We start from the raw sequence: 15,746 nt of genomic DNA, 5'->3' as shown, positions 1-15,746 counted from the left end.
ATCATGAATATTTTGATTTGATTTGATATACCTTTATTAGTCCCACAAGAGGAAATTTCACAAGGCTGCCAACCTATTGCACGCAATGGCGCCATCTTACCCTCCGACCATACATACATTACACAAACATCACATGGGGAAGACAGGTCAGAGAGGTATAACAATGGAAAATGCACCACATGAGGAAAGATAAGGAGAAAAAAAAACTCCCCCCAGACTGAGCTCCAACAGGGAGATCAGTTTGAGAACAGAAAAAAACACCTCTGCACATGAAAAACCTCTTAATACACCAAAGAAACACATGACAAGCTACAGGGGGGGTAAAGGGTGAGAGACCGCCGATTTAGACAGCACATCCGGGCCTGCGTGCGCTGGTCTCCTTGATCCACCGTGAGCATCGGAAGGGAATAAGCATCGAAGGCATTTGGAAAGGGAGGGGGGATGAGTGCGTGCATATCAGTGTATATGTGTGTGTGTGCGTGTCCAGAGTTCAGCTGAGACAGTGTCCTTCACCCTGCCAGGCTAAGTAAACAGTCTTCCAGCCAACCCAGGTGGCCTTGCATGGAATGGGAAGAACAGACTCAACACAGTCGTTATCAGGGTGTTGTTGTTCAGCTCCAGCCTTGAGACCGCAGCTGGTGCCAAAGGGGTATCCGCATGAAGTGATGGTGGTTTATACTTTAGTGCGAACAGCTCATATGAATTTCAAAGCAGTTCTACAGTCCAACACTGGTCTCTCAATCTCCCGTTGGAGAGCCGCGAGCTTCGCCATACTTGCGTTTTGTGATGTTGTCATTTCTTGTGGTCAAGGAGCCGATTCTGAGAACTCACGACAGTGTGCCTCCCCAAGATGTCATCCAATTTGCGCCCAGAGATGTTATTCCGAGCGAGCCCTTCCGAGATGTCATCCAGTCTGCAGTCAGAGATCTTTTTCTGAGTATTCACAGCAGCCGTAGCCTCTCCAAGATCTTATCCGTGCTGACTCAATGAGCCCATTTTGAGAAACTCACGTCTCTCCCATCGTTCCAATCCCAGCGGGCAGCCTTGTGGGGGTTTGAACAGCCGGTTCCACTTCCTTAATTCTTCAATAAGTCAGGGCCAAGCCAGCTCCAATCAGAACCCTGTTACCATGGTTCCGAATAGGTAGATATCTTCAGCACTCAGGCTCACCCAAGCCCAGACTTCTCGTTGAGAAGGGGTGTCAATTGCATTTAGGGACCAGTTGATCCAATCCATAATTCCTCTTTTAGGTTTTAGAGAACAGACTGTGAGAGAATGTTCCAGGGAAAAGTAACACAAAAAACGCAAGACTAGATGAGGATACAAGAGGCTAAGCAGGGAAGCTAAGGGAGAGGAGGAGGAGAGGAGAAAAGTGCGACCGCCTTCGTCAAGAGCAAGAGCAGAAAGTAGGCCAGAGGCCACCTCTGTCTGCCTCTGACATGGATTTAACCCATCTTACTACAGCACAAGAATAGGAGTTACAATCAGACATATTTCCAGAAAGTCAATAAATGTAAACAGACTGGTTCTTATATAGAACCTTTCTACTCTGAGCACTCAAAGTGCTTTACACGACTTGCCTTATTCACATAAGCACGTTTTGTACGCTCTTTCTATCTAACATTCACACGCATTCATACGCTGATGGATGCATCAGAGAGCAACCTGGGGGTAGTATCATGCCCAAAGATATCCAGCATGCACACTGGAGCAGAGAGGGATCAAGCCACCAACCTTCCGATGAGTAGGTGACCCGCTCTGTCACCTAAGTTACAGCCACCATATTTCCCAATATCAATGTGTTTGATATTGTAAGGCAGAGGTAGGGAACATTAGTCCTCGAGAGCCTGCAGGTTTTAGATCTCACCCTGGGTCACCACACCTATGATTAGTTTATCAAATGATTATCAAATGTTTATCAAATGATTAGTTCATTACAAGTTCTCTGGAGAACTTCAAGACATATTGAGGAGCTAATTTAGCCATTTAAATCAGCTGTGATGGATCAAGGACACATCTAAAACCTGCAGGACACCGGCCCTCGAGGTCTGGAGTTCCCTACCCCTGTTGTAAGGTATAGAGCCTACAATAATTCAGAGAAATCTCCATCAATCAGATGACCCCCTATGAGCAAACGCTTTGGCGACAGTCTGAAGGAATGATTGCTAATCTGCTAATGACTGGGAGCTGGTTCCACAGAAGAGGGGCCTGAAAACTGAAGGCTCTGCCTCCCATTCTACTTTTAAATACTCTAGGAACAACAAGTAGGCCTGCAGAGCAAGAGCGAAGTGCTCTAATAGGGTGATATGGTACTACAAGGTCATTAAGATAAGATGGGGCCTGATTATTTAAGACCTTGTATGTGAGGAGCAGGATTTTGAATTTGATACGAGATTTAACAGGAAGCCGATGAAGACAAGGCAGTACTGATAGTCCCTGTCAGGACTCTTACTGATAAACAGAAGGTCTTTCTGGAACTTCAGAGATGTTGCACAAATGGAAGAAAGCAGTTCCACATATTTGTTTAATATGTGCGTTGAACAACATTCCCTGGTCAAGAACGACTCCATGATTCCTCATAGTGGAACTGGAGGCCAATGTAATGCTGGTCTGCTGTCAGAGGCCATAAGAAGATCATTTGTAACCTTCACTAAAGCTGTTTCTGTGCTGTGCTGAGCTCTGAAACCTGACTGAAACTCTTCAAATAAGCCATTCCTCTGCAGATGATCTGTTAGCTGTTTGACAACTACTCTTTCAAGGATGTTTGATATGAAAGGAAGGTTGGAGATTGGCCTATAATTAGCTAAGACTGCTGGGTCTAGAGATGCTTTTTGAGTAAAGGTTTAACTACAGCCTGTCATGATCCTGGGTCTGCTGACCCAGCGTTTTGTGTTTAGTTTGTGTAGCCTTCAGGTTTCCTAAGTTCATCGTTATCATGCCTAGTTGTTTCCAGTTAATTTTTACCCCTCGTGTTTCCACTATGTTAAGTCTCCCCTGCTTTTCATGTATTTCATGTCTGTGGCTTATGTTGTCAAGTTCAGGTTGTCATGTCTATATCTCACTGTGTTTCCTGTTTTATTGTGAAGAGGTCTGGCGTGTCTGTGTTCATCATGTTCAGTTACTCTCCCCCTGTGACATAATTATGTTCATGTGTCAGCTGGGTCCCCATGTGTTGCCACTTCCCTCATTATCCTCCTGTGTCCATTTAGTCTGTGTGTTCTCAGTCATTCTTTGTCAGGTCGTCCGTTGTACTGGTCCGTTGTATTCGTCTGTTGTACTGCTCATCCATGTCTCGGCTCCAGGTATCCCTGTCAGTTCGTTATGTTTAGAGTTTTGTATGTTTCGTTTTAGTTCACCCAGTTTAGGTCATTGTTTAGTTTTCATCGATTCCCTATTATTTTGTACCCTCGTTTCTTGCCTTAATAAACGGCTTGTTTTGTTATTCATACCTCATTTCGGTCTGCGCTTGAGTCCTTCCCTGCAACATACGGTCTGCCCTAGCCAGACCGTGACACAGCCAGCTTGAAGGCCTGTGGCACATAGCTGATAGGGGTGCAACGATACACAAAATTCACGGTTCGGTTCGATACTTTGGTGTCACGGTTCAATATTTTTTCGATACAAAAAAAATGTTCATGCCTTTTTAATTTGTCATTTATTAAAATTATAAATATATATTTTAACTCAAAAGTACAGTTTTTAAATTTAACCCTAACCCTTGTGCGTGTTTTTTTTATTTTGACAGCGAATGCGCACCTGCGGACCACTTATGTGCAGCCCTGGTTATTTAGCTCATCATATTGCAGCCACAGAAATTATTTTGTCCATGAAACCATAAAGCTGCACTTTCTTTTTGCCTTATAGTCTGATTTGTCATAACTTCTCCGTTTTGTGGTAAGCTTTTCTTTGGCTGTCACTTCTTCACCCTGACCTGTCTTATTTGGCTCAGCAGAACTAAAATATATATCCTGCTGCTTTTACACACGCACTCACATAAGCTCAGCGATTCTCTGCGCGATCAACCTCTCACATGTTTAAGCTGCGGGAGATTTCACTTGTCATGTTTGCATAGTAAGCTAACGATTGATAAGACGATGTCAGAGGAATTGGTGCACAAATTATCATCACTCACAGATCAGTGCTGTCGCTCTCTATACACAGTTCGCACGATTGCAAAGTGAAAGCAAAAAAACAAGCGCAAATTCAAACGCGACTTCAATATGTCACATATTGACAGTGGCTCACCGATGCCAATGACATAATTACCCAGCTACATTTCTGAAAGAATGCAAAAGCATTGACATATATTTTTCCTACAATAGCCCGACGGGCAGGGCAGAGATAGATTTTGGTAGCCCGACTGAAAAAATCGCTAGCTCCGGGACGTCGGGCTAGCGATTTTGCGAGCCCTGTATCTGATTGAGGAATCACTCATCTTTGGAAAAGAGAGTTTATTACAGAGAAATGTCTCTTTCCAAAGTAAAAGCTATACTATCCACTTCTTCTGGGCTATATTCTCAGCAGCATATTAAACATATCAGGTCCCCATAAGGAGAATCCTGTGCTAACGGCTGTCTAAATGACTCGGGTAAAGTTTGTAGCATGCTTGTTGTTTTTGTCTGCTTCCACTTGTCTTTGCACTAGGATGATGTCGGAGTAAATGTGCAGTCATATTCGTTGTGTTCCCACTAGTGCTGTCAGCGTTAATCTGAAATGACATTAACGCCACAACACGGCAAATCTCCGTTAACGAGCTACCGCCGATCGCCCCGTGCATGGGGCTAGACGGCCAACGCGTTAACGAGCTAACTGCGCTAACACACTAGTTCCCACCCATGTAATTGAGCATTTCATGGCACATCCAACATACTGTTTTACTTTTGTCCATGACGCGCTTACCTTCAGGGTCATACGTCACATGAAAACCAAAATAATTCCAAACGCCAGATCTGAATGAGGGTGGGGGAGGTCCATGTTGCAAGGAGAGCTTAACTTCTGTCTCGCTAGCTTGCCCTGCGCTCTTCCTTCTGACGATGCTGTCTGTGTTGAGCGCTCAGTGGATCTGCGCTCAACAGTGCAGCCTAGGCGGAGTAGTCGAACGCAGATCCACTGAGCTCTCAACACAGACAGCATCTTCAGAAGGAAAGTTGATAAAATAAATTACAAATTTTGTATTGTTCGATACATATGCGTACCGAACCGAAAGCACTGTATCGAACGGTTCAATATCGATACGAATATCGTTGCACCCCTAATAGCTGATTATTAGAGATAGGTTGATCATATTTAAGATCGAAGAATTAATTAATGGCAGGACTTATGAGTCATTTTTTCTCTAATGGTTAAAATTTTATTTGTGAAGAAGTTCATGAAGTCATTACTAGTTAATGTTAAAGGGATGGTTGGCTCAACAGAGCTCTGACGGTTTGTCAGCCTGGCTACGGAGCTGAAGAGAAACCTGGGGTTGTTCTGATTTCCTTCAGTGAATCATTACAGTATAATGTGTTTTAACAAAGACTTGGCTTGTGGAATTGGAGTGGATTTTATCTCAAGTCGCACCCAAGCATTGCTGCAGCCTATGCTAAATCCTCAGTGGCTAACAGTGCTGCTAACCCTGACGACAGCAGGACAGTGTTTCCCATAGCACCACAGAACTTCCCACAAACTTTTTTTCTTTACAAAATAAAAAGGAGGGGTGAAGAGAAAAGCATCATTGCAGATTTTCAAGGTGAGACCACTAAGGTGATGTTACAAAGGGCTTATTACAGCTAATGAAAGTGGTGTTGCATTTTCAGAGTGAGTGTGCTGATATCATGGCTACACACATTTTCATGTGTACAGTAGTAGCTGCTGGCAGCAGATCATCTTTGGAGTGACCTGTGTTACACGACCATGGCAAGCTGCCTTAAAAAGGTTTGCTACTTTGTATAAACATAAAATGATCTATTCAAATGTATAACTGCCTTTGCTCACCTTAATTCCAATAAAAATCACATACTTCGGTCCAGGTTTTAAAGCAATATTGCCACATCAATGAAAGTTCAACAAAGTAAAATCAGCTGCATTTCCATAAATTTCCCTAATGGATTAATCCCTCTCAGACAAAGGACTAAATTTGCAGGATATTGTTGTGTTTCTACCTTTCATCCCAAGCTCTCTGATTTTCATATAAAAGTCTTTTTTGGAGGCACTCAGTGACTTGGCAGACAATACAATGCTAGTCAAGAGCAACACTGCCTATAGATGTTCATTTACGGCTCAATTTTGGAACAGCTCTTGGAAAACAATAAAATATTCATTAACAGAATACAGGAGCCCGGCTCAAGAAAAGGTTGCTGAATTATTCTATATGAAAGGTGCTCAGGCTTCTTGACTGCAGCAGTAATCTATGTGTGTGCTCTCATTTTTATTTACTCCAAATCCTTCTTGTAATTTTTTTCCTATAAATATTTATAATAAGACTCAAAGACAGTATTTGACCACTGTATTCTTCATGACAACTTGAAGTTCTCCACGTTTCTTGAATTTCAGAGATGATGCTGTTGCATCAGTTGCCCTTCAAAGGCTGACTGTATTAACAGCACTTCAAAATTCATTCAAAATTCCATCAACTGCAGCCCGAATCCATGAAAGAGCCTCAACCGTGTTTTACAGATACGACACTGCTGTAGATCCTTTTTGACCTCAAAATGACAACGTGAAAGAAAAACGTCAGAGCAGTTAGATTTTCAGTTCATTAGAATTTACTTCATGTTTGCATAAATACAGTTAGAATTTAACCAAAATGTCACTAAAGGCACAGTGGATGTAGCATATCAGAGTCTTTGTTCATCCTCACAGTCACTCGATCACACACTCAGTGGGCCAATTTGGGGTTCATTGTCTTGCCCACTTCAGCATGCAGGCTAGAACCTCAGAACTAAATGAAACCTTCTGCTTGGCAGACGAGCCACGCTTACCCCCTCGTACTGAAAACCGTCGCTCTTTATCTGGAAATGGACGGGTTCTTATGTAGCGCTTCTCTACTCTACATGAGCACTCAAAGACCTTTACACAACATGCCTCATTCACCCATGTTCTTTCTATCTAACATTCACACACGATGGATGCATCAGAGAGCATCTATGCCAAGGATATGTGGCATGTAGCCTGGATGAGACGGGAGTCGAACCACCAACCTTTTCATTAGTAGGTGACCTGCAGAAAGCAAACATTATGCTCATACTTTAAAAAAGGTTGATTCAGTATCGATAACCAGGCATGTACGATCTGTACCTCCATGCTGTACATCCAATTTTGTAGAAATGTGATGAAAATAAGACAAAATAAAAGAGGACCCCTTTGTTCAAATGTTAAATATGTATAGATGTTTAGACATAATAGATTTACTGATCAAAACTGACAGATTTTTATAGGTTTGTATAGAATGAATCATTACAACCAGGCTTTGATCCAGGGTTTTGACTTATATTTAACATATTGAAACTCTGAATGTGGAGAGAAGATAGTCTGCCATGAGCAGAGCCTGTGACTATGAAAAGAGGGCGGATCTGATTATGTATTCTCTGGGGACTCTAAACTGGGGGGGCTACTGGTTAACTAGACTGGTGTAGCGTGGGTGAGTGGCAGGGTGGGTCGGCGGGGAAGTCCAGCTGGAAAAGAAACAGATATACGCTGACAAAATAACAGGTTCCCCCTTAAACCCAACCCCTCACCCCCCACCAACCATCGAAAAAAGGAAAAAGAAAAAACCTCAGCTGGTGCCACCACGAACTCTGAACCCTGACTTGACCTTGTCTATAAAGGCCTCCCTCCTTGTCTCCGTGTAGATCTCTTGCCCTTCCCCCTCCATTTTCCTCTCACTGTTGCTAAGCCTTTTCTCCACAAGTCTCCCTCAAAGTGCCGAGCGGCAATCTGGGCGGCAGAAAGACAGAAACAAGAGGAGGGGAGGCACAAATGTTACTGTACTTGCTGTGGTGGAAACAATTTGAAAATGAATAATGCTCTTTGAGTCCCTTGAGGCACTGATGTGTTTCTCACTTTCCCTCTCTCTTTGCCTCTCCCTACTTGTAAGGGAGGTGTGGGGTGAACCTGAATTAGCATAAAGGAACAAGCACAACAACAGCAGTCTCTGAAAGAGCTAACCAGTGGGTGGATTAAGTATGTCACTGAATGGGGTTCCGTTGTAAATGATGGGGTGGGGTGGGACCTCATCCCCATCTGTCTTTTTAGAGAATACCTTGTGATAATTACCCCCCACCCCCCGCCCCAGACAGCATTGTGGAGCGCCCGGGCCGTCCAGCCAGGTGCCTGCAAGCCCTGCTGTGTCCAGCCATTCACTGGCACTGCACACTGCCGTGCAGAAAATGGACCCAAGGTCACCACCTGATTTTGTACATTCCCACTCAAGAGTTTTAATTATAGACCCACTGCAGGCTGGAGCCCCGTCCTGGCATCACTGTTAACATTACTGAGCAAAGACTTTGACATCCAAATCTTTTTCTTTCAACGCATATTTTCAAATTTCTCAGGAAGAAAAAACATAACAAGCTCTGTGAAACGAACACGTCTCCCGCTGCAGACCTGTTGCAGAAGGGATTTTTGAGACTGCTCATAAATCCAGGATCTCTTTGATTCTCCCCCCAAGCTCCCTGGAGAGCTGCTCTGTGTTAGTCTGACTGCCTTCATTCAGTAAGGAAAGTGTCTCTTCACCACTCTTGACCCTCTTAAAGGACAAGACCAGTTCAGAGAATGGGTTTGAGAAGCCTCCAGAGGGGCGTTCTTCTGGTTCTGTCTCTTTTTATTTTCTGCTCTCAGCTTCTGCTTGTGGACACGACAGGGAATTGATTTTAGCTCATGATCTGACCGGGGACAGTCTTCTATAATTTATCATGAACTCAGTAGCTTAATCAGAGATAATGCTGGTCTTATTCTACAGCCTCCAATGGCAGGACAATGCTGTTCACCCGGCTCATGATTAACCGTGGTGCTAACAAACAATAGGAGTTTGACATTTGCCAAATACAGTAGCTGACAGCCTTAACTGTGTGACGTGTGAGGCAAAGGTAATTCTGCTGGTCTTATACAACGGCCTTTTTAAAGGAGATTTGACTGTTCATATTGAATAATTAATCGTTGTTTTTTTAGAGTTCAATTTGTGCTGAAACGGCTCAGATATTTATTCCATCCCTGATTGGACAGAAACACCAAAGGCGGGCAAACTTTATGTAAACGCACACTTTAATTATTATCTGTTAAATTCTATTGCTGCTGATATTTTATTCTTAATATTTGTACCTGCTTGGTATTTTTTCTTATTTGTATTTAAGGTGAACTGGTGGTGTGCTGCAGGAGCCATCATTTCTTTGAGGGGACCTTAAAAAGTTCTATTCTATTCTATTCTATTCTATTCTATTCTATTCTATTCTAACCTTGCAGCTTCCTGAGTGGTTCCACCTTGCACATCCAGGTTGGTGAAGAAGCTGTGGCACACAAGAAGCCGATAAGGAGATTATGTGTGTGTGGTGGGTGAAGCTGTCGGGGCTGCAGAGGACAAACTTGCTGTAAACACAACCCGGATCATTATGAGACAGAGGTTTGCATGAAGGTCATTATCATGCAGTTTTACAGAGGTAGCTTTGAAAGTCTGTTTACTTCAGGCCAATACTTGCATGAACACTACCAGCACAGCTGTCTACAAACAGATAGTGGTTGCTCTATAGGCAACCTCCTGTGAGAAGCATCAACAGTATTGATTATTTATCAGCACAGACAGCTTCACAGAGGCTGGCTCCACAGAAGTAAAGGTGTCGTTTATATTTGTGACAAGACAACAGCTGAGCACTCAACGCCGCTGTTTGTCTTCACAAATTCTCACCCAGATGCAAATCTATACATCGAGGAATCGGCCGAGTGCAACGCTGCGTCTGTACAGTGCTGGAATAGAACTGGTAACAGGTTACATCTGATTGGTTTAAGATCACGCTGTGCACAGGTGAAATTTACACTGTTCAACAAATGACGGGAACACCTGAGCAATTTTATATTTCCCTGTATCGTTTGGCTCTCAGACAATATGTCAATGAATAAATCTGTGCTTCCAGGTCCAATGTGTGATGGAAGTGCTTCCTTATTTTTATTTTTGTATTTTTTTAGGAGTTATTGACAGTAATTTATAGGCATTCAAATTCACACTTTCCAGGAATCCTTTTCCTTTTTCCTTACCTTTTCCATTAACAGAGTAATGACTGAATCCTGATCCATAAAAAAATTAGTTATGACAATGACGACATCATCATCATCAACAACAACAAAAACAACAACAACAACAACAACAATAATAATAATAATAATAATAATAATATTAATAATAATAGTTTCCATCTGAACATGTTATGCTATAATGAAGAACAAATATTTATTTAAGCCAACATATAAAAGTCATGTTTATGTAACATAATATAAGAAAAACAAGCAGTTTTTCTCCTGGTTTTCTGTGAAACATATGAAGGTGAAAACAGGATTACACTGTGTGAACGTAATGATTCTGTATTCTTACATTTCTAAATGACATTTGGAGATTAGAAATGGTTCAGACAACAGATGGATGGTTTTATTCTGCAGCCTCCCACTTTAAAGAAAGTGTTATTCTTCCAACCAAGGAGCTTTGCCAATGATGCAGCAGAGCCCAGAGCAGTGATCAGGAATCGAACTGTGTTCATCAGGTAAATCTACGTGACACGTGAGACATTCAAGAGGTTCAGTAACTTATGAAGAAAGAAAGCACCACATGATTAAAAGCAGGATGGCTCCATGCTCTCATGCGCAGTGTTGCCTCTCAGGACAAATCCCATTTTTCCTACCAGCCCACATTTATCCGCTTTTCTGTGGATTGTAACTTCAGTTTCCTGACTTCGGTTGACAGGATTCAGGCCCAGTGTCCTGCTGCTGTGGGCCTCATGTTTCTGGCTCAGGTTGTTGTGCTTTCAGTGATGCTCTACAATGTGAATTTAAATATGGAGGTAAAGATCTGCGTAATAAAGAATGACCCGATGATGCATCCTCTCAGTGACCACCTGAACCTCACACTGTTCTATACTTTAGGCTCGAGTGCTCGAGTCAATATTCACTCCCAGCACCTCAGACAAAGATGGCAAAAAGTCATCAGTCACAGTTGCTCATTATTAGCTTATTGATCTAAGAGGGCAGTAATAGATGAAGTTGACCCAAAATTAACTCAATATGAGTGACCACAGCAGCTTCTCTGTATTTGTAGCTGCATGTAGACCCAGAACAGTCAGTCTAATAAGATGAAGGCAGAGTGAACACACACTCGTGGACACCCTCAGTGGACGGGACACCGACGTCCTCTTAGCACTCGTTGCCTATTTAAAGGGCTGATGCTCAGCAGCGGACAGACTTAGTGACCTAATGTTAGTATCCTAACATCTGCCTCACAGCCCTCTGTGGACTCCTGCTGGGGATTATTGAATATTGACAACTGGGAGTCCCGAAGGACTCCTGCCGTTCCCCTGGTGCACAGCAGGAGGGGAGGGTCTGGGTGTCATAAATATGTCAGGGGTCCCAAAGTGCGTGTAAATGGTCCCCCTGAAACCATCATTAGTTCTGTAAACTTGTTTCAGTTTGCACAGGTTGTTTTATCCCCAACCAAAACTTCTTCTCACCGTCCGTGTCTATCAAACCATTTACCTGTGTGTCCAAACACACAATGTTTTTATTTGTGTTTTAGTCTTTGTATTTAACTGAGTGCGACTGTACAGCAGCCTCGCTGTAAACAGGCATGAAGTAATCTACATATCACAGTAAATCAGCTCTGTTAGCATTCACAGTGCTGGTTCTTTGGTCTCTAGTGTTCGTGATGATTACGCCGTGGAAACAAAATTACTGTATTTCAGGTTACATCAATACGTTTGATGATATTATGGCAACTCTTTGTGCCACAACAATAAAAATATTTGGGCTGAACCGTCCCGCCGTCCTTTTTTCTTAGCTGTCTCATTCTGTCGTCCTAAACATAAAAAGACGCGCTGGCTCAGAGTATTAAGACTGAAGCATGTCTGCGCTAACAGCTGTGGCTCCTCTAGCTGAGTGCTGTTTACCACAGTCAGTGAAATTATGCATGCACTACACTTAAAAAATGTACCAATTATAGCTGGATGGTAATGTGGAAAAGGTTGTGTTTGCCACATAGGCTCGATGTAATTAATGTTACTTACAATAACAGAGGGATACATCAATGCCAAGGAAAATGGTGATAATAAGCAGAATTTATTATTTAAAAAAATCGCATGAGGCACGGCTAATTTATGCTGGGTTACATTTGTCCATTAAAAGTTGGGTGAAAATGGATTGGCCCACACAGAGCAGAGGAAGGCAGCCGGGGATTAATGTGCAGGCAGCAGTGTGACGCTACATCAGATATCTGTGCTGCCGTGGACTAAAGTCACATCACCGCACTGTCTTTGTTTCTGAGGAGCTGTGACCTGTTTAACCTGTTCGTCTCTACATTTGTCTGCTTTGACTAAACCAGACGAACAGCTTGCTTTGTTTTCATGCCGTGGTCTTTAAACGAGCCACGGGCATTTCATCTGAACTCATTTATTTTCATATTTATTTCCTGTATCTAAAATCCTGTTTCATTCACTAAAAGTGGTTCTGATTCAGGCCACTCCAACGTGCACAACAATGTTGTCTTCAGATGGACTTGCTGCACAGATAATGATGGTCAGTCGTGAAATATAATATAGTTCATCACAGAAATCCTTTCAGCTGTACACCTGTTTTATTGTGTGTTATAATCATTATACAGTATCAACCAACCAGTGTTGCTGTTTGGAAATGTTGTCCACTGGATAACGAGTTCAACCTGTTTCATTTTAAATAACGATCCATCGTATGAGAGCTTTGGGAAATGCTTAGAGTGTGATGTCAGGTTTTATCCTTAGCTTACAGTTTCAGAAAAATGTCTAAAGATCGACACAAATCTGTTAAAATTATACTAACTGTATGCTGACTGAACTGTTATCATGATATTTTTGTTCTTTTCCAGCATAAACAGAGATATTCATGAACACTCGATGTTTTTACGTTTTTTCTTTTCTCTTGTTATTTCAGTTAAATTTGTATTTTGAAATAAAATTCTGTTATGTAGCAGCACAGGTGTGACATGACATGATCCAAGTAAACTGGGAAATAATTATTTAAATAATTTCCAATAATAACAATGATAATTCATGTGGGAAAGATTATTTAGGGAGGAGATTATTACAATTTATTACAATTCTGTGTGTGTGTGTGTGTGTGTGTGTGTGTGTGTGTGTGTGTGTGTGTGTGTGTGTGTGTGTGTGTGTGTGTGTGTGTGTGTGTGTTTTAAAGAAATAATGAAATATAAAAAATACACCACTTCTAAACTAATTTATTACAGAATAAAAGAATATTTATTTTAATAGTAATCTCCATAGTTTAAAAAAACACACACCATATTAACCTTAATAAAAGCAAAAATATTTTTAAAGATATAAAAGCATAATCTACATAAAATACACACTTACGTGAATGAAATCCATAAATACACAACCACTCACTGTGTGATCTGCGGGCGCTAAAATGAAAGTGAACGTTACATTTCTTAAAAATAGAAATGTCAAACAAATTTATTCTGATCAGAAAAGAACATTTCTTAGAAAACGATTACAAGTTCTTACACGTTCGCTGCACAAAAGAGAATAGAAACCCTGATTTTTACAGTTATGTGTTTTGTAACAAAAAGGGTGAAATCTTGATTACACACTGACCAGCAACCGTTTTAACCTTTGATCCCCAACCAGTAATAAAGGCACTTTCACAGGGTCTTGAACCCTGGACAGAAGTCACACTCAGTGGCTTAGAAGGGAAGTAAAAGGACACAAAGAAAGAAACATGTTGTTCGCTGGTTTTTATTGATTTTGGTTGGCTGTTGAAAAGGTCTTTGGTCATGCCCTTACCAAAGGATACTAATTTGCTCGATCAAGTCTGTCGGAGTATCGACTGGGAGGAGGCTGAGCTCGTGCCATTGTGTTTGCTTCAGCAGGGAGCTGGTGTGTGAAACAGGATTACTAGAGGTCAGGCATCTAGAGAAAAGATGTCCATCACTTTCAGCGGGTAATACAAAGAGGCGGGGCCCGGCAGACGTGATTAAGATGTTGAAGCCCAGAAGGAAAGGCGAGCTCGTGCACACCACATTCAGGTCTGCAGCCTGTTAGCCTGCATGGTTATTTTTATTCATGCAGGCTGTACAAGAGAAAGCAGGTGGAGCTGCCTGTTGTTGTGCCGGTGCTGTATACGTAAGCCTGATTAACACTAAACGGCAGGCTTTGTGAACTGGAAATAAATGTGTTTCATATACTGGTTGTTTCTCTTCATCGTCTCCATCTACTTCATAGTTTTGGTGATCGAGTAGTGACAATGAAAATTTTTCCCAAAACGTATAGTGACCTCTTCCTGATCATCAAATTATTTCAATATTAGACAAAGATGCTAGGTTTCAACTAACGATATTATTTATTAAAGGAAATCTATCCAATCTGGCTCTATGTGAAAAGTAATTGACCCAGTTTGTTAAAGAATATCTAAAGAACTGCAGGCCTCACTCGCCTCAGTTAAACAACACAAAGGCTCGTCTCACATTTGCCAAAAACATCGAAATAATCCCCAAAACCTAAAAATATCCCGTAGACTTGATGCCAGTGGTAGTGATGGTCCAGGGTGACGGTCCAGCGCTGCTTTGCTACTTGAAGACCTGGATGACTTGCTGTAATTGATGGCACTGTGAAGCTGCTCTCCACCAGAGAACTGAAGGCCATCCACCCGGATAGCACAGCCATGCATGTAACAGACATGCCAGTCCACTGTGTCCATTTCATGCTTTGCCTCTCCAAAGTGTGAAGAGGACATGCATGCAGAAGCTGCAGTAACAGCAGAGGAAGAGATTTTATTTCAAACCAACATGAAAATAATCACAGGAAAGACATCATTAGCCCGCTCTCATGCATATTAGCCACCTAGCTCAAATCTGACGATTAATGACCCTGGACTGTGCTTATGAGTCTACTTCATGTTTCGCTGTGGGTTGAGCAGTTCACGCCCTGACACTGTACTGACTCAAGTGTACTTGGGTTACGTAGCAGGACAATGATCTGTTGAAGTCAGGACTGAATCCTACTGAGATGCTTTTTGACCTTAAACAGGTCGTTCATGCTTGAAAGTCTTCTGCAGAACAGAGTGGGCCAAAATTCTTCCTGTCAGTTTTCTAAAATCTGTTCAAGCTGCCGAGGCTGACACAACCAGTTATTAGCTTCAAGAGAGGGTTTCATTTACCACGCTGCATAGCTGTTTATTTTAGAAATCCCCATTTAAAACCTGAATTGTGTTGTAATTAATATTAATCTAACATTAAAATTTGTCACATTTACATGCAAATATGTTTCATGTCAGTTTGACAAATATTATTTAAAAAACGAAGAAATCAAACAAGGGGCAAATACGTTTTTCACCTCGCTGCAATAATCTCCATTACAGCAAAAGGTTAGAAAAAGGTGATGTTTGAGAACCAATCAGTTTTCTTTTTTTATTCAACATCCTGAAGCTCTGTAATATATATGTATCTATTCTCCTCCTTCAGACCAAAAATATTGTAAATTAATACAAAAGTTGTGGTTCAAGCTATTAAAAAACAAAAAGAGAACATC

This window comes from Rhamphochromis sp. 'chilingali', assembly GCF_963969265.1.
Source record: "Rhamphochromis sp. 'chilingali' genome assembly, chromosome: 10".
Classification (NCBI taxonomy): domain Eukaryota; kingdom Metazoa; phylum Chordata; class Actinopteri; order Cichliformes; family Cichlidae; genus Rhamphochromis; species Rhamphochromis sp. 'chilingali'.
Note: the sequence above shows the minus strand (reverse complement) of the source record.